At 37.1% G+C, this 25208-nt stretch overlaps 1 protein-coding gene and 1 pseudogene across 2 annotated transcripts in view; both read right to left on the bottom strand.

The window, feature by feature from the left end:
- The window catches only part of mef2ab (myocyte enhancer factor 2ab), a 34862-nt gene extending 26799 nt beyond the window's left edge, over nt 1-8063 (bottom strand). For both annotated transcript variants that reach the window (XM_052152045.1, XM_052152054.1), the window contains exon 1: nt 7928-8063. The gene's annotated coding sequence lies outside the window, so the exon portion shown is untranslated. The remainder of the gene's footprint in view (nt 1-7927) is intronic.
- Nucleotides 8064-14372: 6309 nt separating this feature from the next.
- LOC127652929 (leucine-rich repeat-containing protein 28-like) lies at nt 14373-24910 on the bottom strand (annotated as a pseudogene).
- Nucleotides 24911-25208: the final 298 nt, after the last annotated feature.

Genomic DNA, 25208 nt, shown 5'->3' with positions numbered 1-25208 from the left:
GGATGAATGTTTCCAACACATGGACAGACAGACCAATACAATTCACTCAGAAACACAACTGGCATTGTTGCATAGCGCATAAACATGACATAATTTTGATTATAGCCATGCTCTGGAGCTGAGTGCATGTCTGGCCCACTTACATAAATTATTTAAAAAATATATAATAATAATAATAAAAAAACATGACAATGACACTGTACTCTGTGGTCTTGAGTCTGACTGCCTCTAACCTAGGTTTGTCTGGTAATTAAGTGCTGTGTGATTTTTTTCCACAATAAATGCAGACTGACACAATCAAGTCCATTTTCTGTAAGACTGTTTTGGAAAACATCTGACTTCAGGGGCCTCATATATCTTATTCCTTTGTTGTTATTTAATTTTATTATACACATGTTTTTCCTGTTCAAACAGAGACCTGTATATGTAATACGTTTTTTATTATGATGTAACTGAACTAGATTGTTTCATGCTATTACTGTCAGAAGTACTTATTTTGATTTACAAAATATCAATATATTGAATCTATAATCAAGATTTCATTGTACAATATCCTGGACTGGTTTATTCATTACTCTTGACAACTGCCTGAAAAACATCTGTGAACAATCAGATTTGAGTGGTCAACCACACAAATGAAATACATTTTCAGATGAAATTGCAACCCAACAAACTATTTATTAAATTCATTTATTTGTAACATGGAAATCATTTATTTGTAACATTGAAGAACTTTTTTCTTATTTTACATATGGAAGCAATGTGAGTGGTGACTGCCCAAGCAGAACTTACCAACACAATGCTAGGGTGTTGTGGGTGGTTGCCAGGGCTTTGCTATGCTATACGGATGCTAGGGTGATCTGGGTGGTTGTTTAGGCAGTGCTAGGTGGTTCTTAGGGTGTTCTGACTGGTTGCTAGGTCACAGCCTTTTCCAGAATATTACCTACAAACTCCAGTTTAGAGGTCATGTGTAAACATGACCCTTTTGAAAATACTGGTCAATTTTGCTCTAGCAATTTTCCTTAATGTGAAGTTGTATCATTACCTAAAAATGTCCTTATTGATGTTATGTGTGAGCAGCACATTTGGTACATTTACCAAATGTACAACCTGGTTGCATTTGTGAACAGGGCTAATGTAATTTTGGTTTAGGTCCCTCCTTCAAAGTAAATCAATGGGATATTTTTGCTTGATTTATCCTCTTTTACAAATGGTAAGTATGAATGCTTAGAAAGCATCATTAATAAGATCTTAAGCTTCCCCCACATAAAGTATTTCTACAACTATATCTATTTTTTAGAATAAAAATATTTCTGCCCAAGTCATGCATTCAGCGAATGCATGACTTCCTATTTATGTTACGACTAAAGCACACACAACCAAAGAGCTCCTGCTGAGATCCAGACTTAAGAGCTACTGATGGCTCCCATTGACTCCATCCTGCTGTGTTTGATTCTTATGATATCATAGAGCTCACGCTGAGAACTAATGCACTATAATCTCATGTTTTCTTTGAATTAGTTATAATCAACTTGAAACCACTGTATATTATGGACCTTTTATCAATTCACTGTTTGCATAGAAAACAATTAATGAATCAGCATTGAACAAGCAACATTTTAGGCAAAGACAAATGTAATTAGATGAACCACATTCACATAAGTAAGGCTACATACAAAATAACCTGAACCCACTAAATAAAACAACAGTGAAGACAACAAACCCCCAAACCTCTATAAGACTAATTAATTCTCCTATAAAATATTAAATATCCTATACACAAACCTATTTTTCTTGCACAAATACCAATAATGCTTTTCTTATACCTGCATAAACCTACACAAGCAAATATGTGATCATTTATGTAATTCTACCATTACAGGGTCAAAAGTTACACCAAAGACCCTTAACAAGTCTAGAAGAGGATTGGCTTGATGAATAGGATTAGCAGAAGACTTAGGTAAATGCAATTAGGTCAGGATTCCTCCAGTGATCCTCATTATGGACAAGGTCAAAAGAGTGATCTCCCAGTAAAAAGAACAGCTGTTTTTAAGTCACATATGTGGAGTGAAAGTTCTGTATGAAAGGAACTATGGCTTTCACACTGAAGTGAACCACATTCTAAGATTATCAATCTGACAGTTCTTTATTCAGAAGTTTCAGAAGTTCTAAATTAAAAAAATGTTGGAATTGAATTCCCAGAGCAGTTACAGTAATGAAACAATATGGAGGAATAGAGTTCGTTCGACATGGTCACTATTGTAGAGGTTGAAAAAAAATGTATAAGAGAAAATTATGCTGCTACTCTAATGGTTTATTCTTCAAAAAATCCCAGAATAACAATCCCAGACTTGATTTTATCCCTGGGGAATTGATTGTATGGTCAAATGTAGCCATTCAATGCCAGAGTGAAATACACCACCTCGACATATCCCAGTGGTAATGCTTCATTTTCAAAACTAGTGTTATAGGTATATTACTGCTGAAACCTTTAGTAATGCTGACTGGTGTCATGAAGAATTGATTAACCCCTCTGTCCCCTTAGGTCCCTGAATCAATTTGACTGGCTAAAAGAAGTTGTTTTGGGTATTCTATTCACTGATAGTAAATATTAAAATATAGTTACTACTAATATGTAGTTAATGGCAAATTTTAAGCAAACATGCCGCAAATTCGCCACTGATTAGATTCACATGCCAAAAAAAAAAAAAAGAGGAGAGAGAAAGGGCTAGGTGGAGCGACAGCAAAAGAGAGTAGAGAGAGAAAAAATTGCTCGCCGGTCCCCAGACACATCGTCGCCTAGTCAGCTGCTCCTCCCCGGGCGGACAGGAGTGAGTCCTCCGACCCCTGGCGTATTTAACACCCCTCCGCGTTTTGGCGGCCAGTAGCGAGCCCCTCCACCCCTAGCAGCGGCTCCACCACTCCAGGTGGCCAGCAGCAACTCCTCCGTCCCCCGGCCGCAGCTACTCCTTTGAGCGTATGGCAATGGCGAGGACTCTACGACGGCGCATCCCTCCTCCTTCCCGGCACCAAAGTAACAGGGATAAAATGGGCAAGGAGGAGGCAGAAACCGTCTGAACGGTCAAAGTAATATTTAATTTAAACAAAGAGAGCATGTGGCTCTCTCTCTCTCTCTTGAACTGCTGCATCTGACTGCATTTAATCCGTCTCCTTGGATGATTAGCCTGATTGGCCTCAAATCAATGTAATGAATTGACTGACTGGGTTCTAATATTCAGTATTGCCATGATTTATTAATTTGTAGAGGACTTTATTTGCAGTTTGCTACAAAAAAAAAAAACTGTTTTAGAAGTGAAGCAAGGATTATTTTATTATCTCAAATATTGCCCAATGTTTATGGAAAATCAGATAATCTGAAAGTTGGCTGGATAAGACAATTTGTGCTGACCGTATCTGTCAATTTACATTAATGTGTGATGGACGGCACTGACCTACCCAATATGGCGAATGCACCAACATATCGTGGACCATAGAAAATAAAAATGTTATCTGAATTGTATAGATCTAAAACAGACATCTCAGAGATGTATATGTGCTATCTGGTGGGTAAATGGATATGCTAATACAAAATGTATCCCTGATAGCACACATACATCACCCTGGTGTCTATATAATGTGTGTTTACATCTGGAGGGCATATTTTTTTACATTGTTTGCTCAGAAATGGCTAAATAGCTATTTGGGAATTGGTTAACATTAACCAATAATAGCCCACACGACCTTGGTAACTTAAGCTGAAAAGATAAGTGGTTTTAGAGGTGGAACATTTATTACATTTTGATTGAAGATTATGGGAACAAATGTTTTCTTCTTCTTTGGAATCATGTTCTGTGATTAGTCATGCACAGTTAAACCAGGAGCATGTAGTAAAATTAATAATGCCAATCTTGATTTCCTGTTGACTCTTGGATCGGCTTGTAAACCAAATACTCACAAATGACTGTTAAGAATTATGTTTATTACTTAATTTTAATGCATCAAATTCATGAATTAATGCAACGTATTACTTGTAATTCTAAACTATACTGTATCTTGTTCAGCATGTTAACATAATACGTATAAAGAAGTTCACAAGAGAATTATGTCAAAGTCAATCCTGCACTATACTGAACTGTATTAACTATTGCCAGACAGGCTACTCTCATAAGTAATAAGGCGGAGAGCCATTTGCTGTCAAGTGCTAGAGGCAGAGCGCCAGCCCTCAAGCCCTCAGGTCTGGCCGTGATCACTGAATCTTAACAGAGAGTCTAATAAACCACACTCATGCTCCTTCCTCAAATCTAATGTACAGTTTGATTTGGCAAAGTGTAGACGTTTCCATTTACAGTCCACAAGAGCAAGCTTAATGTGTCTGAAGGAGGGCAAACTGGGAAGGTAATATTTAGAAACAATTATATTTGATTTCTTCATTTATCAAGTATAATTTTTGAAAGATGGTAAATCTACAGTTTCAAACGTGCGAGAGCGGTGGTCAGACAGAAGGCAGCCAGGGGTTTATGGTTCTGTTGTTAGAGCTGATGGCTAGTGGACCCCCACAGCAGTGTGCAATTAATTCCTCTGAAGCAGGGGAACTTAAAAATCCCATAGAGGCCATTTATGAAAGAACTACAGTATGTAAACATGCAGTGGATACTTAAGGTTAAATGTAGAGTTTAAGAAATTTAATGGATTGTTAATGGGTTGTTTAATGGGTTTTAGCTCTATGTGGGTATTTTGCCAATATGTACAGTAAACAGAAAAAACCCCAGAAACATCATGCATTAGTTTGCAATTTACAGTATTGCTACAAGACTATTGAGAGGAAATTTGAATCACAAGAAGTTGGTCTTTTAAAGCTCATGAGACTTAAGTTTTATGTATGCAGTAATGTCTCAGATATTTTTCCTAAAATTCCTTAAGAGACATAAAAAGAGACACAAATGAGACAATTGTTGACATCCAGTAAGAGTGTAGAGCTGTAAAATGTATGTGTATATCATAGCTCAGATAATTTCATCTTGGAAGAATTTGATAAGAAATTTAGTTCATATTGAAACTCTGACTTTTGATTGCCGAGTGGTGTATCATGGCAAATATGAGCACAGATTAGCCACAGACAAAACAGTTTGTTGAGAATTTGTCTTCTGAAACTCTAGAGAAGGTACATGTAAGATTACGGGGGTCTGAAAATCCGAGAAGCATGAGATGCAAGCAAAAGTCTCAATTTGATCTCATTACTGTCTAAGTTAATTTGGCATGTTTCATAACTTTGAGGAACTTGAATAATCTTTGGTTAGGGGTTTAAACATATACAAGAGAACATGGCCAAACTTTAGCTGGACAACATGCTTATGAAAGCAGTGGACTGCTCTCTTCTGACAAATTGTGAATGTTCTGGTGCGCTCCAATGTTATATTTATTATTTCTTCTTATATTCAAAGGTTTATGACTATAAAATATGCACTAAATTGTGAAAGAAGGCCAAGATTGGTACTGTCATCTTTTGACTCACTGTATGAACCCTTATTACTGTGAAATGTGACATCTGAGTGCAGACCACAGTGGGCTATTATGGTCAACTTAACAGGTAAACAAACTGTCATCCAGGAACACGAAAACAGGACTGGTTTAAAAATAATCACAGGATCATGGCAGAGCATGCAATTTATTAAACAAGCCAGACACATCTTTTTGAGGAGCACTTTATGAAATCTAATTAAAAAGTAGATCAAGTCCCAAATATAAATATCAAGAAACAGCAAAAATAGTTCAACCTTAAAGTTGAGTATTGTATAGTTATTCCTCAAATAAAAACTTAAAAGCAACATGTATACTTGTTCAACTTGTGTATGTTTTCTTTTTTTTTTTTTCTTTTGTGATTGTATAGGTTATATAGTTCAATATAATCGTGTACTATTTATGTAACATATAAGTGACAAAACACTTAGATAAACAACAGGACTTAAATAATTATTCCATGTTCAAGACAAGTTAAGCTCAATTAACAGCATTTGTGACATAATGTTGATTACCATAAAAAGTTACAGTGAGGCACTTTTTTTGGAGGGTTTAAAAGCAGAAATGTGAAGCTTATAATTTTATTAAAGCACTTACATTAATTCTTCTTTTAAAACTCATGTATATACCAATTCTTTGGCAACGTCACCACTTAAGTCACACACGGAAGTGGTGGCAGAAAGCGATCGCAAACAGTAAACTTTTAGCGGATTCCATTGTTGAAAAATTATTTTGAGGGTTCTTGTGGGAGGGCTGTGGCTTCAAGCCATCAACAGAGCTGACTGGACTGAAGAGATCATTTCAACTCAATTCTTTGCAGCAAACATATAAAGCGAACATTATTACAGATATTTTATTAACTCATATCATTATAATAATTGTATAGCTAAGAATATTTGTGTATTCATGATGGTTTTGTGTCATACTTTCTTTTAATCATCTAATCTGTCAAATCTAACACAACAGTCTATCTGCTTTCTGCCGCCACTTACTGCGCATGCACTGAATTTTTGTATACAATAGGATTGGTCTATATCTGTGTCCCATATGACACACTATACACTATGCACTTACAAAATGTACTATGCACTCAGCCATGTAGTGTATGTATTTTCAAATTGTAATATCTTCCCAATTGGAATACTTTTTTTTTTTTTTTTACACGGAAGTGTTCGCCGTTTTACAGCTGAGAGAATTGGTGTATCAAACCCAAGCAATGCAAACCTAAGCTAGCAGCACAAGCATTGTGCTGCTAGCTTAAAGCATTATTTACCTTCAGTTCAACACTAATATGTCAATAATATACATATTCACACAGCATGGTAAAGGATTTAACTCAATTTTGTCAATTTTGCAAGGTGCTGTCTTCACAGAATTTTCACTAGTTGTCATATTCTCCAATATTTAAAATTGTTTTGCCAGATCGCTGCTGGTAACTCCTTCTGCTATGCATGCGAATTCCACTCTCCATTTTGATGGTTGAAAAAGTGCATCATCCAGGTACTCGTAGTACACTTCTTTTTGGCACATTTTCAGTGTAAAAATACTACTCGCACTACTTACACTATAAAATTACGTAAAGTAGTGCAGAAGTGTACGGTTTGGGACGCAACTTATTATTTGAGCTGTAAAGTCGTTTGAATAGTCATTTTTACAGACTTTTTAGGGTTTGTTGACATGACATCATCATGGCAATGAAGTTGTAACATTTGCTATAACTTTACACAGAAAAGGTTAGTAAGCGATTTGATCACATTAAAATCATGTTAACAGGCATATAATTTACGTCTTATGACTATACTTTTGAAATAGTATTTTAATGTTTACAGATTGGCTCCATTCCCTAGGTTTTTTCTTTTCTTCTTCATCTTTTTTATTTTAACAAAAGGAGGGGCAAGTTAAAATGTGTTTATGTGATAATTAACATTATGCTACAATAGCTTAACTTGTATTGAACCAGGAATATTCCTTTAAACAAAATACAGCATAAATAAGTGTAGCCATCTGTTTAAAAACCAGTCAAAGTAGACAACTGGCCTGTGATATTGTCAATAATCAGAAAATCCAGCTCACTGACAGAGAAAGATATAAAGAATATTTAGGCTACTTGTTTATTTGTGTCACTGAATATAATACCTAAAGGATATATTATTCGAACTAAAAAATGTAAACAACATTCAATGTTGTGATTTCAAAATAGGGATTACATCACTGACAGAAATAATTAACTAGGCATTTAACGCTGTATCTTTATGACGTCAAACTATTGCGCGTAACTTAAGTGATATTATCAACACTCTAGAAAATATTAACAACAAGTCCAGAAAGAATATAATTCTCGTAAAAGCGTATCACTGTTCAATTAAATGTATTAACACATTGTATTGGAGCAGACCAATTCATCACTTACCTTGATACTTTTCTTTCCGAGTAAATGAAAAACAGAAACGCATATAGCAACGTAAACCTGAAGGAATAGATTTAAAATAACGGGAATGACGTGTTTTCCCGTGTCATTTCTGGGCTCTTAAGTGCGCGCGGCTGAGATATGAGGAGGATCATCCAGCCAGCGCTCACAGCTCCTCCCTCTCATACATCAGTGTCCTTCAAAGACCTTCCAGCCCACTTCACAAATAAACTTATCGATTCTGTCTCTTGTGTCAAGGAGCCACCTGATAGCATGCCATTTTATACAGGCTTAATGCATTCGAGTGTATTCATAATAATAACATAATTATAATAGAAAGATGGTGTTATCATTTAGTTTTATGAGCATGTGAGGAGCCTTTTCAGCAGTATCTGAAATATGGAGGAATTAAATATGGAAAAACTTCCAAATGAAAAATGTAATCTAAAACAGTTCCAGTCCTCTAATCTGATCGGAGAAGCAAGTTCCAAGTGAGGAATATGTGTAATTCCACAGTATGTAAGAAGCAGATTACACACTGCATCTGCTGGGATTCTGAAATGTGCCACTTGTGGACACTTTCCTAACCTTTAAGGCCATGGAATCTAAGAAATAAGTAATCAAATATGAAATGTTAGGAGCATAACAACATTTTTCAAGTGTTAAAAAACATATGCAGGCACAGATGGAATCTGTGTGTGTAGAACCCTCCAGACAACTCAGTAGATTTAAGCAGAATTCTTTAATGAATAATTCTCAGAATTAAGCAGTTTCTTGATTATTATTATTAATTTATTTATTGGCTAATTTGATCATGCATTTAGCTAACAAATGAGTGTAGTAGTTTGCACTCATCTCTGTTTAACATATTTTAGCATGTTTATATATATTCAGCAGAATTCCACAAATTATGCCCAAAAATCAGCAGAGAAGATACTAAATTAGTCTACAGATTTCATCTGGGCATAACTATCAGAACTGTACCAATTGTGTTGTTAGGTCAGAGAACAAACAGCTCAAAGGGCAATGCCAACATGGCGGATGTAGTATTTATATTATATGCCTGCACACCTGCAGAAAGTACCTTATCAAAGGTTGAGAAATAGGTTCTTCATCTGATTCAGTACATATTTTGACAGAATGGGAATTCGGATGCAGCCAATATTTTCACTGGTGGAGCAATAATAGACAAAACAACTTGTTATATTGTGTTTAAAATGAAAGTTACCTGATATTAACTTCTTGATCATAGAACTGTTTTATATCAGCAATATCAAACTAGAAATATAATTTGCTGCTGGGCTGAATATGTGATTCAGTCGTAGATACAAGGCCACACAACCATGCTGATATTCAGTATAACAGCACTCTTGTTTGTTTATATATAATGCTTAAATAAATCCATGCATAACCAAATAAATATAACACATTCAGAAAAAAATGCAGAATTTAATGAAAATTAATGTAGCCACTCAATCAAAAGTAATAAAATATATGAATAAATGGTTGTGAAAAAAAATCAAATGCAACATCGATCTTTGAATTTGATTCTATATTTCTCCATTTATTTATGTATTTGCAGGTCTCAAAGTGCTGTACAAATAATTCAAGGGTTATGAGTACACTGCAAAAATAACAATTAAAAATTGAGTGGTGGTGGTGTAGTGGTCTAAGCACATAACTGGTAATCTGGTAATCAGAAGGACACTGGTTCAAACCCCACAGCCACCACCATTGTGTCCTTGAGCAAGGCACTTAACTCCAGGTTGCTCTGGGGGGATTGTCCCTGTAATAAGGGCTCTGTAAGTCGCTTTGGATAAAAGCGTCTGCCAAATGCATAAATGTAAAATGTAAATGTAAAAAATACATTAAAGTATTCTGTTACATACATACTGTATGATTATGACAATTCACAGTCATATTGTTTGTTGTTTCTATTTTGAAATTGGAAGGATATGAGTGATGAACAAATCTGTTTTATTCATGTGTGGATACAAAATTACCATCAACTAATTACTGTACAAAAGGTACGATTACCTTATAATCGAATGGATCATTTATTACTGATGTTGTAACGTGTTGTATTTCATTAAAAATCCACTCTTTCTGTTTAGTTTTATACAACTATATCTCTTTGTTGTTTAGAAATATTTGGTGAGATGATGAAAAGCAGACAGGAGAGACATCTGTTGGCCTGCCACAGGGAATACTGTGTCTGAGACAGGAACATGTATTACAATAAATGTTTCATTCATGTGATTTATGATATGTCTGAGGACAGTGGCCTGGATGTTTCATTCTCAGTGAATTCAGAGAAGCTTTTCTGCAGACCGCAGAACAAAGGGGAATTATATATATATATAAATTACGTGTATAAAACAATCACACAGACTACTAATGAAATCACAATTTTCAATGATTGTGGTAATAAGTCATGTACAGGCCCCATTTTCCAGCAGCTTAAAGTTTCTAAGGTTCAAATGGTATTTGGCTGACTTAAATTTTGTAGATGATATAAAAGGCACCAAGACAGATGAGTTGCTCTTGAGATGGGTTGCAAAAACAAATATTTGAAGGAAGAGGATATCTGCTTGATTTAAATCAGCACTGCCAATTTATACAAAGTTTATACAAAATGTATACCCTCTCACACTCAAACTTTTCTATTGTAGTTTCGAATTGGTTTTATTTTATGTTGATATGTGTTATGTAAAGCCAATTATCTCACATGGTGTAAGCTGATAGGTCCTTTGACATGTAATCAGGTAGCCAATCAACTTGTGTACTCTCTCTTTTCCTAACATTTAAATCTGTTTTGAGTATTTATTTTTTCTCTCCAATACCCCTTTGCTCTATGTCCTCATGGTGGTGTAGTGACTCGCTTCAATCTGGGTGGTGGAGGATGAATCTCAGTTTCCTCCGCGTCTGAGACATCAATCTGCGCATCTTATCACGTGGCTTGTTGAGCACGTTACAGCGGAGACATAGGGCGTTTGGAGGCTCCACGTTATTCTCCGAAGCATCCATGCACAACTCACCATGCACTCCATGGAGAGGTTACCCCATGTGACTCTACCCTCCCTAGCAACTGGGCCAATTTAGTTGCTTAGAAGCAACTAATGGCTGATCTACCTAGGCCTTGGGGTAAACAATTGTTTACAGTTTGAATAGGCCATTGAAAGAAATAATTCAATAATTGTTTTAATAAAAACAGGTTTATGCCAACTTCTTGCTTTGTAATTAAAAGACTCAACACATTGATGTGTGGAATGAGGACATCCTTTTAAATGCTGTCTTAAAAACTGCCAAATGTTTATTGTGTAGTGAGACATGATGTATCTTGCAGTATTCAACACATCCTCCGTGATGATGAAAGCACCATGTGCAGTGATGTGTGGTCTGATGAGAGATGTCAGCCTTGCAGATCACACATCCTCAGACACTGGCTTGAGCAGCAGTATGCTACAAAACTTACAGTGGTTCTGTTTGCACAAAAGTAAAAAGAGGGCGAGTGAGATCAAATATAAGTATGCTTATAATGATAGACTTCATAAGGGAAAAAAAAACCCACAAAGTAATACAAATGACTGATTATCAAAAACACAGAGGTGGAGAGCAACCTACTGAATAACTTTTTGATGGTTAACTCAAGTAAACCACTAATACCCCTTTTCAGCTACCTTACAGTGAATGAGAGGATGTTTTGAAAAGGTTTGGAATGCCAACCCCTATTAAAAGAATCTTAATGAGCTTTCATATCTGTTGAGATCTCAAAATATGAACATTAACGTTTGTACATGTAAGAGACGTCGCTTTACTTCCACATAAATTAGCATTTTTGAAGCTGTTAGATGCATGGACATTGAAAGAGTGTGGGTTTTCTGGTAAGCTTTCACCAATACACACACAATGGCTAACTTGTTAACCCCAAGAGTGAAAAAGGAAAAATATAAGCGAAGGAAAACAAGGCAGATGTAACAGAATTCCCAAAAAATGTATTTCTTGAATTTTAAACATATGGCAGTTGTTATTTTTGCGAGATTCGGATGAATTCATGAGTGTATGCTGTGATTTCAGGGACAGAATGAGCCACTTTAATATTTTCTTGTTGTCTTTCCTCTCTTTACCTCACATACTCCTCCAACACACACATTCAAACAGCAGGCGAACACTCAGGGTCAGAGGTAATTGGCGGGTCCATTAGATCTCTTAATGCATGTGAAGTAGCTGAGAGCTGCAGTTGAGCAGGCTGATTGGGTTATGTTGGGAGATGCTGATACAAAAGCACAGTGTTGCGTTACAGATGGAACATGTCAGGCAGTGAAGTAAGCACAGCTCAGAGCCGCATGCATGACATTTCAACCAATCAAACAAGCAGGAAGATGAGCAGATGGAGGAAGTGAGGGGGATTAGAGAAAACAGGCATGTGAAAGAGAGAGTGAGTGTGTAAATGAAGGAATAAACAAATTAATGAATGAGTGAATGAATGAAAAAGGGAGTGAGTGAATGAACAAGTGAATAAATGAGTGAGAAAAAGTGAATGAATGAATAAATATGGGATTGAATGAATGATGTGAATAGTGAAAGAGTGAAAATGAGTTTGAGTGAATAAATGTGTGAGTGAGTGAATAGTGAGAGAAAAAGTGAATGAGTGAATGAATAAGAGAAAGCAAATGAATGAGTGAGAGAGTGAATGAATAAGCGAGAAAGTGAATAAATCAGTTAGAGTGAAGGATTGAATGAGTGAGAGTGACTAAATGAGTGAGGGAATGAATGAATGAATTAATTAATAAGTGAGTGAATGAATTAGGGGATGAATAAGTGAATAGGAGACAAAGTGAACTAATGAGTGAGGGAATGATTGAATGAATGGATGAGGAGTGAATAAATGAACAAGTGAGAGAGTGAATTAATTGGGGAATTAATGAATGATTGAATACATGAGAGTGAAGGAATGAATAAGTGAAAGTGAATGAGTAGATGAAAAGTGAATAAATGTGTGAGATAATGAATGAATGAGGAATTTAATACATTAATACGTATTCAATATGAGTGAGAGAATGTATGAGGGAATTAATAAATTACAGTGAATGATTGAATGAATGAATGAAGGGGAAATTATTGAGGGAATGCATTTATTGAATGAGTGAGAGAGAAAGTGAATGAATGAGGGAGGGAATAAATTATTAACAGTGATTGTATGAATGAGTCTGAGTGAATAATGAGGAAATTAATGAATGTGAGAGAAAGTGAATGAATGAGTGAGAGAGTGAATGAATGAGTGAATGAATGTATGGGTGAGAGAAAGTGAATGGATAAGGGAGTAAATCAATTAATTAGTTAGAGAAAGAGAATGAATCAGTGGGGGAGTGATTGAATGAGGGAGTGAATAAGTGAGAAAGTGAATTAGTGAGTGAGAGAGAATGAGACGAGAGATGAGCTGAGACTATGGGGCAGATTCACAAAACAGCTGCGCCACTTTTGCTCATGGAATTTAAGCACAAATACCTGTGTCTTTTTCACTAACCACGCGCAATTCCGTTTAGCGGGCGCAATCAGCACTGAAATATCTTCAATATTTAAATGAAGTCACTGTCATTCCTTTCTGTGCAACACCTCCTTTTTATGTAAATTAGGCTCATTAAAGATTGTGCTTCATATACAAAACTCAGTGCAATTTCCCCTGCACAATTTACTTAGCGCTATTACTGCCAAATGAAAGTAGGCGGTAAAATTAATTTTATTTAAAAGAGATGATAATTTCAGCAATAATTAATCAAATACTTATCAAATGATGTTGAAGTGCATTATAACCTGCCATATATCCAGATTGGCGGTGCCGTCAAGCTTATGTTCTGCATGTTTAAGGGTGTGTTCAATTAAAACGAACTCTGGTGCGATTGCTCTGTTAGTGCGAACAAGTGTGAACGCTGTCACAAGGGTTGATCCATGAGCAATTACCATTGGCACTTAACCTTAGGCAAATATGTTTACTGCAAGTCTATTTGGACAACAACATCATCTAAATCATAAAATAGTAATTTACTAATCTGTTTATTACCTCTGTTTATCTCAGAAACCTAGTGAACTTTAGAGTATTGAATGAATAACTTCTAATTAACATTTACCTTGACTCCATTCAACATCTTGGATGATTTTTTTTTTTAATAAAGCAAGTCAATGCATTTTGGGAAGTAAACAAGCAATGCTGCTTTAAAATCTAGCTAAAACAAGATATCTTAGAAAGCACAATAATTGTTCGCAACAGCCTTTGAATGTGGGAGTGGGCCTAATGCTCTTAAGGCCGCTCACTAGCTTTTGTAACAGAGCCTAAATCAGCCCGATGCATTGTTGTAGGTTTTTTGAGACTCTTACCCGTACTGATCTGGTTGTGGGCCGCATGCAGGACTCTGCATGCCAACTCTTCCAGAGGTAACACTAGGTCAGTCTAGGAGCCAATGTCCTTCACTTCAGAAGGGAGAGGAATGGTCACATCTCCCTGAGTCAAAGAGTGTTGGTTTACATCAGAGATCTGAGCAGCAAGACCGCACCTGTGCACAACCATGAACTCACAGCTCATATCTTATATGAACACCGGCTCGACGTACTGACAATCTAATGCATAATGGTAAGAGCTGGCAAAAATCACGAGTTCCAATGTTATTGGCTGGCTGCTATGCAACTTTAAAAATATGTGTTTGCAAGTTACTAGACTGTTACAAAGAGGGCTCTTGAGGATGAACCAGTCACTGGATTTGACAGTTTATGAGGTTAGTGTCATCAAATATATTGTAAAATACTCATCAACTAGATATCCTTGAGCAAAACCATATATTCTGCCTTGTTTTCAGTGTTATATATGTGAATTAACTATTAAGTTTTATTTTTAGATGGAGGAAAATTCTGACCACAAAGTCTACATGCACATTGTGTGCACTGTTTGAATTAGCTACCGGCTGTCACCCAGCTGGGTCTATTATTCTGTATTGTCAAATTTTAGATCTACTTACCCCTGGAAACTAAATTGTGGTTGGTCTCTTTACATGTAAGCTAGACAACTCCTTCTTTAAGGTTCTTGAGCAAGATAAAAGGCCAATTTTCAAATGTGTGAGTTTGCGAGACAACGTGTTAACAATTAATGGTGTCATTAACATAACACCTCAAATAACTAATGTAAACAAAACCAATTGCGGTGAACCTGTTTATGTTTTATGTTTTCATTTTTAAAACATTGTATTCTGGAGTCTGATAGCACATTGTAGCAGAAGAAACGAACTCACCCACTGAAGCCAATGATTTGTTATAAAGAAATGATGGGAAACCTTTAAGGGGAGCTCTGTTGCACACCTGATCTGACAGAAACAAATGATCAGTATATGTGCTCATGATTTAAGGTGCCCCATGTCCAGGTCTGGACCTCCTTATTTAGTGAGATCAATCAGTGGGCTGATAATGTCTGAATAATTATGCACAAACCTTCGATAATAGCCAGCCAGCCCCAGGAACTAGCTCACCTCCTTTTTGGTCTTGCGTCTCTGGCTGGTCAAAATCGCTCGGTATTATACATTTGTGGCCACACCTGAACATGACCCAAGTGAAACCCCAGATACCGTACCTCCAGCCGCCCAATTGCGAACTTCTTCAGGTTTGCTGTGAGCCCCACTTGTTGCAGCGAGCTCAGAACAGCCACCAGATGCTGCATGTGCCACTGCCAATCATTCCTATAAATAATGATGTCATCCAATTAGGCAGCAGCATACACAGCAAGCATTCTGAGGACCCTGTCCATAAGATGCTGAAATGTAGCCGGGGCCCAAAACAAACCGAACAGAAGGGTCACAAATTGGTGTAAACCAAACTGTGTGGAGGAGGCCATTTTATTAATGGGACATCAGTGTTAAGGGTATGTGCCAATATCTTTTTGTCAAATCGAAATTGTGCCGAATAAATGCTGCACCCAACAAATCGAGCAGTTCTTCAATACGAGACATTGGAAAATCCTAAAATTTCGCCATCGTGTTAAATGACCTATAATCCACACAGAACCAGACAAAGCCATCACTCTTAGGTACCAGAACAACCAGGCTGGCCCAATTACAGTGTGATTCTTCTATTACCCCATATCAAGCATGGTCTTTAATTCTTCCCATACTACCTGTTTATTGTGTTCGGGTATGCGGAAGGGAGAGGCGAGGCCACGTCAGAGAAATTATTTTGCAACCTGGTAACCTCCATACGTTGGTGAGAAATGGTCTCCACAAGTGACCGGGGTAAAGTGATTGGCTTTTAGATTCACCACCGGTCCAAGCTCCTCCCTCTCCGGAACCACCTTCACCAACGACATGGGGACCGCCTCTTTCCATAGGTTTAGGAGGTTGAGGTGGTTAATGTGATGTGCCCTGCCCCTATCCGTACAGACCACCTCATAGTCAACTACTTCCCCAACTCGCTGTGTGACATCTCATACCTAATCACGAATATCCCCATGCACACACATCACCCTCACCAGATTATTTGCCTCCAATACCCTGGTTTGAACCAAGCATTGATAAATGGAGGTTTGATTACAACCTGAATCCACCAAGGCTTGGTATGTACCCCCCTTAATATTCATGTCCCTGCTCAGTTGGAGGTTGTCTGTGGTGTGTCGGGCGTCTGGATCAAGGCCCCCACCTCCATTATAGGGCACTGCTCTCAGACATGACCCGGCTCCCCGTGACTCCAGCAGACCTGCCCAAACCTCCCATCCACACTTGTGGCAGTGGACTCCTTAACTTGGGATGAAGAGATGGGAGAGACAGGGTTGTTGGAGCAGGGAACCCCCATGACCAGGGAGCAGGTCTTGGGGAAATTGTCCCCTGTTTGTGGGGAAACTGAACAGGATGGAAAGAGGAGGGGGGGGGGTGGGGAGGAGACATAAGTGTGAGAAAGTGCATTGCACGCCAGCTCCCAGATATGCTGTCAGATGGTTTTTCACCAGCTGAACCGCTTTGACCAGAGATGCTGGTCGGTGGCACTGGACCCACTCTGCTGTCCCCTTCGGTAACCGGGAGACAAACTGCTCCAGCACCACCAGGATGATGACGTCATCGGCATCGCTGTCCTCCTAAGCCAGCACCCACCACCAGCAAGCGTCACGGAGCTGCTCAAGGTATGCCTCCGGATCATCTTGAGGACCCATCATAGTGAGCAACACGTGAGGATGCGCTGCTGCCAGGGACAATCATAAAATTTTTTGTTTAGACCAACTAAATAATTAAACACTTTATCATTATTGCAATTAGCCTATTCAACTTCCAGCTTTTGCATAAAGAAAAGCACAAAAGTGTAAATTAGGTTGGTTGTCATGATTTATAATAATATTAATCAGTCATCAATTACATGAATCATGTTTTGGTGCATGAACCGATCAGTTCTATGTATGCGCAACGTATCCTTCCTTCCATCCATCTTCTGCCGATTACCCAGGACCGGGTCACCATGGCAGTAGCTAAGCAAAGCAGCCCATACGTACTTTTCCCCAGCCACATCCTCCAGCTCATCCTGTGGTATCCCAATGCGTTCCCAAGCAGGCCAAGAAATATATATTTCCTTCCAGCATGTTCTGTGTCTTCTCTGGGGATTCCTGCCAGTTGGGCATGCCTGAACCACCTCTGCAGGGAGGGTCTTCTTTGGCAAATTGGTACAATGGAAGAGGCCAGATGAAGATCAATATAAAATTCCCCTATGATGTGCCAGCAGGAAATACAGCAACCTTGCCTGGGACATGGAAACAGAGGCCCTCTCTTGGAGCCAGGCATGGGACAGGGGTTCGTAGGCGAGCGCGTGGTGGCTGGTCTTTGATCCATGGGGCACAGCCTGAAGACACAATATGGGGCTGCCTCCTTGTGGGCCCAACACCTGCAAGGAGAGAAATATGGGACTGTTGCGATGCCCAACGGTGACAGGCTCAATCACCTGTAGGGAGAGAAATAGCAGATCGGTGCAATACCCAATGGGTGGCAGGTGAAGGTGGCACTGTGCGGACTGGGCGGGCAAAGTAGCCTATGAAACCTATATATATATATATATATATATATATAATTCCCAGGAATTGTGGGAATTGTGGTTTATCACACGGACAGTGAGACTCAGGGCGGACAACAGGGAAAACGTGACATGGAACGGGATCGGTGACGGGTGAAACGGAAAACACGGACCAGACAACACGGAAACATGACATAAACGTGATGGGTGAAACAGAGAACATAGGCCAGACAAGACAGGAACGTGACAAACACACGACTGTTTTCAAATGCTCAAATGCTTATTTGAGCTTGTGTTCCTGTCAAAATAAAAGACATATTAAAAATAAGCTAGATGCCTGACATTGGATGAATTGCAAAATAAATATATTACAGCTGTATAGTCACATTTAATATTCACCATAATAATATTAATAATAAATAAAAATTAAAATTAAGCAATATATCGCTAGCATGTAAGAGTGCTGAATATGTTTGTTAAAATGCAACGGTGTGTTGAAAAGTAATTGTTCTATTTTTACTTGTTAAAAGTTTTAAGAATTTATTTTATTAGGCACAAATTAAATGATGAAATTAAACTTTAAAACATAAAATTATAGAAAATTATAAAAAATAAATAAAGGAAAAATGGTTTGAAGAAACAAATTAAACAGATTACAGAACGGCCCTACTTAAAATCACTTAAGCAATGCATACTTAATTGAGGTACACATGCTTTCTTTTGATTTATTATTTACATTGAAATAAAGGATCGAGTTCAACAGCACATTACCATATTAGCATACTTTTGCAGTGGTATCAAAATCGGTATTGAGAACTGTGAAATTTCACTGGTATTAGTCAAGGCTGTAACCACGTCTTGAACATTGGGGGGACCAAACCATTTTGGGTGGAGGGGGTCACAGGTGTTGTGGTAACAACTATAATGGTCCTCTTTGGTCCTTTAATAAAGTAAAGGCGCTGAATGCAATAATTTTCTGAATAAAGGCTTGAAATGAAGGCCCAAAATTGTATAATTTTTGGTTTTAAAAAATACATGCATTTCTAAAGTTCACACAGTACAAGACAAACACTGTGTCTGCATTGCTAGCAATTTGCCTGTTTCAATCATCTTTTCTTTCTTTTTTTGTGCTGCCTCGAAGAAAAGACGAATATAATTTGAATTTATTTTCATCACTGATGTATCTGTAAAATGACATGACAGTGTCAGCTGGCTAGCAAAAAGAAAATACACTGGCCTCAAATTGTCCCTAATTGATTTTGCCTCCCAGTACAATCTTAACACAATCATTTCTTTAAGAATCATAATGCAGCTCTTTTCCATACAAAAACAGTTCATATTGACCACTGCTGTCAAGGTCCAAAGAGAAAATAAATCATTATAAAATACCATAAAAGTAGTCCATACAACACATTAAACACATTGTATAGCCCCAGAAATCTTGGAATATATTGCACTTGTCGTATAGACAACTGTTATGAGGTCTTTATACTGAGCCTTTAATAGTGCTTTATAGTATTTGTCCTTCTAGAAGCTTGACAGCTCCTGCACACTATAAACTGTTATTATATGGAATAGAGCTGCTTAAAATATCTATTTTTATGTTCCAAGAAAAAAAAAAGCATATGGGTTTTGAACAGCATAAGGGTGAGTAAATGAGTGAGTAAAAGCATGCATGTGTATACTACATTGTGTGGCCTATGTCCACACAAGGATAGTAAAACCTGAGATCACCTACCTTGTGGGACCCAGCCAGCGGTCCCCAAGAGGAAAATGGCTTATTAAACATACTAAACAATGTTGTTTTTTTTTTATTGTAAAAATGCAAAAAGGTTTCTGTGAGGGTTAGGTTTAGGGGTAGGGTTAGGGTTAGAAATTATCATTAGATCTGTATAAAATCTATAAAATGCATGGAAGTCTGTGGAGAGTCCCCACAATGATATAAAAACAAGTTTGTGTATACTGCTTTCTATGTTATATTTACCACCATAAAATTACTCTTTCTTGAAGCAGCTGAAGAATGTGTGTGTGTGCTCACCCAGAGACAGCGAGGTGATGCAGTTGGCGGCCATGGAGAGCTCATTGAGGTCAGGCAGGAGGCAGAGCTGGTGAGGAAGGCAGTGCAGTTAGTTGTGGTCTGCTATCAGGCACTGCAGGGACAGACACTGGTGCAGACGCTCCGGCAGAGTCTTCAGGAGGTTCATGGGCACATTGAAAGTCTCCAGCTCTCTCAGATCACCCAGCTCTACCAGCACAAGCACATATACATTTTTGTTGTGGTTTCAATGAAGTAATTTTGAAAAATGAATCAAGATAACATATGTGACATATGTACTGTATGTGTCAGGCTTTGAAACACAATACAAAATCTATGATAGTTAAATCATGTTAGAATGTGCTTAAACAATGCATTGTAAAACACTTTCACAACATGTTTTGGTCACTTTCTGTGTGATAAATTAAAGCCATGAACAGTCTCAGCTTCAGATGAAACTTTAACCAATTACCATGGAAAGAGCAATAAAAAAGATATAAGATGACTTTGCTCGAGTATTTTGGAACAAAGTGTTTAAAGAGAGTGTCAAAGAGCTTAGTCATGTTCCCACAATCTGTTTATGGCAAAACAGAAGAAAACTCCTTCAAACTATTTAATCATCATGTTGCTGTGCCTTATTTCAACTTCACAATTCACTATTTCATTTGCTAATCCCTTATTCTCTTTCCATTTCTGATCAATATTCCTTCATGGTTAGAAGGATTTAAAGTTTCAGAGTGAAGAGGGCAGAGATATCTCCTTTTTGGGATTATTTCACCAAAAACTTTGACACTACTCGCTTGCTTACTTGCAAGAAATGGAAGCGCAGCATAGTTCTAGCGGGAAGACTAGCAGCTGTACATCATCACATCATTAGGTGGGTAATTCCCAGCAAATCGCATGTAAGCCATTGCTTTATAAGTCTGCTCACAATCTATCACATTGCTGTTTCAGTGTGCTAACACTGCAACCTCCACCACCCCACCACCACCAGTTGAGCCCTGTCCCGCACGGGGGTAGGCTCCTCGCCCCTGCCTCCTATCTCCGTCAGGACATGACGGTACAACTCCCTCGGACTGCCGGACGGGGCCTACGCCAAAGAGAGAGATATTAATTTATGTTTTACATTTATCAAATAAATGGCATCTTAAACTTCACTCAAGCCTTCCCGATAGAACTAGTACTTCAGTTGGAAATTAAAATCTAGAAAGATTCTATGAGTTGCAAGCTGTTCATAAAGATAAGAGGAAAAAAAACTATAGGCTTGTGTTCTTATTTACAAGCCAGGCTTAAAAAAAACAATCTTCACAAAATGACGTTCACCCATTTTATTGTCTACTGACGTTTAAAAGCTCCTGGAAATGTATTTTCCTCATACTTAGCTGGCAAGCGAAGAAATAATTGCAGTCAAAACTTGAAAGGGAATGCAATGTACCAGGAACTTAAGAAAATGTGTCCATTAAACTAAAATGACTCTTTAGTAACATTTGCATGGAAGAAAAGCGCTTTATCAGAGCATTTGGAAAAATAATAAAATTCCTTTTAAAGTGTCCAAATGCAATTAATCTCTGGACATGTATTGCTGGAAATCTATTACACATTATAAAAAAATATTTAGAATGAGGAACAATTAAATATGTTCCCTTATTTTCTATTAAAGGAATAGTTCATCCAAAATAACTATCTCATGATTTACTCACCTTTATGCCATTTTCAACTCATATGACTTTCTTTCTTTTGCAGAACACAAATGAAGATAATTTCAAGAATATTGTATGATGTGTTTATATCCATACAATGAGAGAAGCTCATAAACATGCCAATGAGAGTGCTGATGTTAAAATTTATTGTGGGAAAAAAAGGTATATTTCTCAATCAAAACTGATTGTATTACCTCAAAAGACATGGATTAAACCACTCGAGTGGTATGCTGCATTTATGTCCTTTTTGGAGCTTGAAATTTTTGGATCCCATCTTGCATTGTATGGATAAAAACACATCATATTTCTCCAACTTCAAAATATCTTCATTTTTGGGTTCCGCTGAGGGTTATACGAGTTTGAGATGGCATAAGGGTGAGTAAATCATGAGAGATGTATCATTTTTAAAAAGGTTAGGTGATCAAGCCATTTCGAAGACTGCAAGACAACATAAGTTATTTTTTTAACAAATTGCACTTACAGTGGAAGTCAGAGAAGCACTGGTGGATCAATACATAACATGATTTAGTTATATATACAGTATATATATATATATATATATATATATATATATATATATAGATATATATATAATTTAATGTTGAGCAATGTTAGATGAGAGGTTTAAACATACTGTATGCATGATTCACCTTGTGGGAGAAATATTTGCTGCTTGTTGGGTAATCGCTGGTGTTGTAATGAGCACAGTTGGGTCAATATAAAATTGAGGGAGTTTTCATGTCCATGAGATTTATCTCGCAAACATGCTTATTAAAATACAATTTTAAAAGTCTTCAGTGTTCTTCATGATCTTGTCTTTACAAATTCCATAGTTAATTATTATGGAAATAATCATTTATTTATAAAAATTTACTAGATATCCCTAAAATGTCAACTAAATAACCATCCGAAATGAATTACAACCACAATCTCATTACCTAAAAAAACATTTTAAAAACTTATTCAAAAACAGTTTTAATTATATTATTTACATTAAGTTGAGGTAATTGTGAACAATGTGTCTTTTTGGGCAATATGTCACATTTTCAATAGAAATTGACAAATTGAATATGTGTCCGAGAAGTCGCTGTCATCTAAGTTACCCATAGCAAATACACCCCTCAAGGAAGAGTGTGTTTTCCAAATCACATGACCTGCTCCACATGATGTCATTTCCTCCTGAAGAGAAAACTAGCAAGACTCCAAGGTATGTTCTCCCTCCACATTTTCAGTTATTTCACCTAAAGTAGTGCTTGGGGCAAATGTGTACTTATCATATGTCAACAATGTTACTACAATGAATTCATAAATAACTTTGAATTTCAATTTTACTCAGTTGTACATATAATATTCAGAAGAACCTCTCCGTAAAATGCCATGTGGTGTCGGGTGCTAGGCAACCATTTTGATTTTATCCCTAAAAACAGCAAAAATGTCAACTAGGTTACCAGTCACCTATGTTACTCTGCAAAGGTAACTTAGTTGACCAAGAGTAACATAGTTGACATTCATGACATGTTCGAGAGGATGCGCTCTGGTATCCATTCGAGGATATGCTCAGGTTGATTCCTGCCCCACAGCACGTGATGTTGAAATAAAAAGAGATGTGTGGGAAGATATTGCCAAATCATATCTTCATGGCTAAGGACATGCGCATACACACACACACACACGCGCGCTAACAAACACGTGGCACAAGCACACTGTCAAGCACACACACATATAGACACCAGACGTGTATAGTCTAGGTGTCAGAAAGTAAAAATCCTGCCATGTTTTTGGATCTGCCTCTACATCTAGAACAGGTGTTTTCACTAACGAGCTCATCTACCTGGTAGAGGAGCTGGTTTAGTGATGATTGGAACAGCTGCTGGACAGGATTTCTACTTTCTGGCACCTGGACTATACACCTCTGATATACACACACGCACTGATAAAGACACACACACACACTCAAAGATTACTTGATTGAGCTTGACAAAGTCATTGAAAAACAAACCATAATTGGCCATGTTCTTGGGTTAGAAAATGGGGAGTGTGTTCTGTCTCCGCGGTTTCATGGGTGCCTGGAAGTTGGAGGGTATGCCAATGTTTTACTTGGGTTCTGACATATGAATGTTTTTGAGATACAACTGTTTGCACTATTAAATTTTTGATCCAATGCAGCACACTTATTCTGTTAACCAACAGAATAAAACACTATTTGGTTATTGTTACTTATTGCAGTGCACTATTATTTTTTGTTCAATACAATGCACTACTGTATTTCATTCCACAAACAAGATTTTCAAAATGTTTACATGGTGGAATTTTTGTGTAAGTGCTGTTTTTGATACTTTTGTTGTTGTTGTTTTCTATGTTAGGATCTCTTGCTTATGATATATGTGCTTGTTAATAAAGTTGTGATTGATCCTTGTAAACTGATGTGTGTCTGTATTTCTCCTTTATGTCATGAAATATTCAACAGGTCTTGATTAAATGCAATAAAAGATTAGCTAACATATAATAATTGATATAGTTTAGGATTGTTTTTGTTAAATACATCATCCTACTTTGTCATGTCCAGTCAACTATGTTACTTTTGTCAACTATGATACTGGGCTGTCAATTAAGTTACCATTATGTTTTTAAAAAATATATGTATTTCAATGGTTCCCTAATCTCCAAGTAAATATATAGAAACCGAGTAGCTGTCAAATATATACCACAGCATAATTTCATCAAGAAAATTATCATGAATCAAGCAGTTTGGAAACAAAATATACAGACCGTTTACTTCAGTACTTGAAATTTGGGGTTTCAATTGAACAAAATGTGTATTTTCTTAATTAATTGGGTATTTTAATTGAAAAGGTAGGTAAATAGACACATATTCTTCCAAGAATAATGATTTTTTTAAATGTCTGCCATTTACTTAAAGTTAAAACTTACAGGTTTTGTCTGTAACATAGTTGACCAAATAATGAGTAAACATCTTGTTTTTAAAACTAAATATCTGAAATCAATTATGCCTGAGCTTGGCAATGACTAAAAACAAAATATTTCAGGGATGATTTATCAGGGAAGATAATAATATTTTGTAAATAAATATATTTTTTCCCAGAATTATTCAAACTCAAAATCTCCCACAATTATATATTGACCCAGTTGGCCAATCTCTGGGCAGATGACTTGCAGAGCATTGTCACTCAGGTCCAAGAACTGCAGCTTCACCAGGTTGCCAATGCATTAAGATGAAGAATCTCATCCTTCTAAATTGTAACTTATGTGTTACAATTACCTTGGAATAATAGCAATATTGTTTGAGTGCAGGTATCTGAATGAAAAGGAAAGATTGTGGGATAAAGTTTCATGATGGTGTTTTCATCAGAACTTGAAAAAAACAAACAAAAACAAAACAAAAAGTTATTCTATTAAACTGAGTCCTTTCAGTCAAATGTATAGTAGCTCCAAAAAGTATTTGGACACTTAAGCCACACTTAAAAATGTGTGAATGCCCATGGAAGCTGGGGCTGTGTCGATA

Source organism: Xyrauchen texanus, chromosome 2 (assembly GCF_025860055.1).
Source record: "Xyrauchen texanus isolate HMW12.3.18 chromosome 2, RBS_HiC_50CHRs, whole genome shotgun sequence".
NCBI classification, from domain to species: Eukaryota; Metazoa; Chordata; class Actinopteri; order Cypriniformes; family Catostomidae; genus Xyrauchen; species Xyrauchen texanus.
The sequence above is the reverse complement of the archived record's forward strand: the minus strand, read 5'-3'. Positions and strand labels throughout refer to the sequence as shown.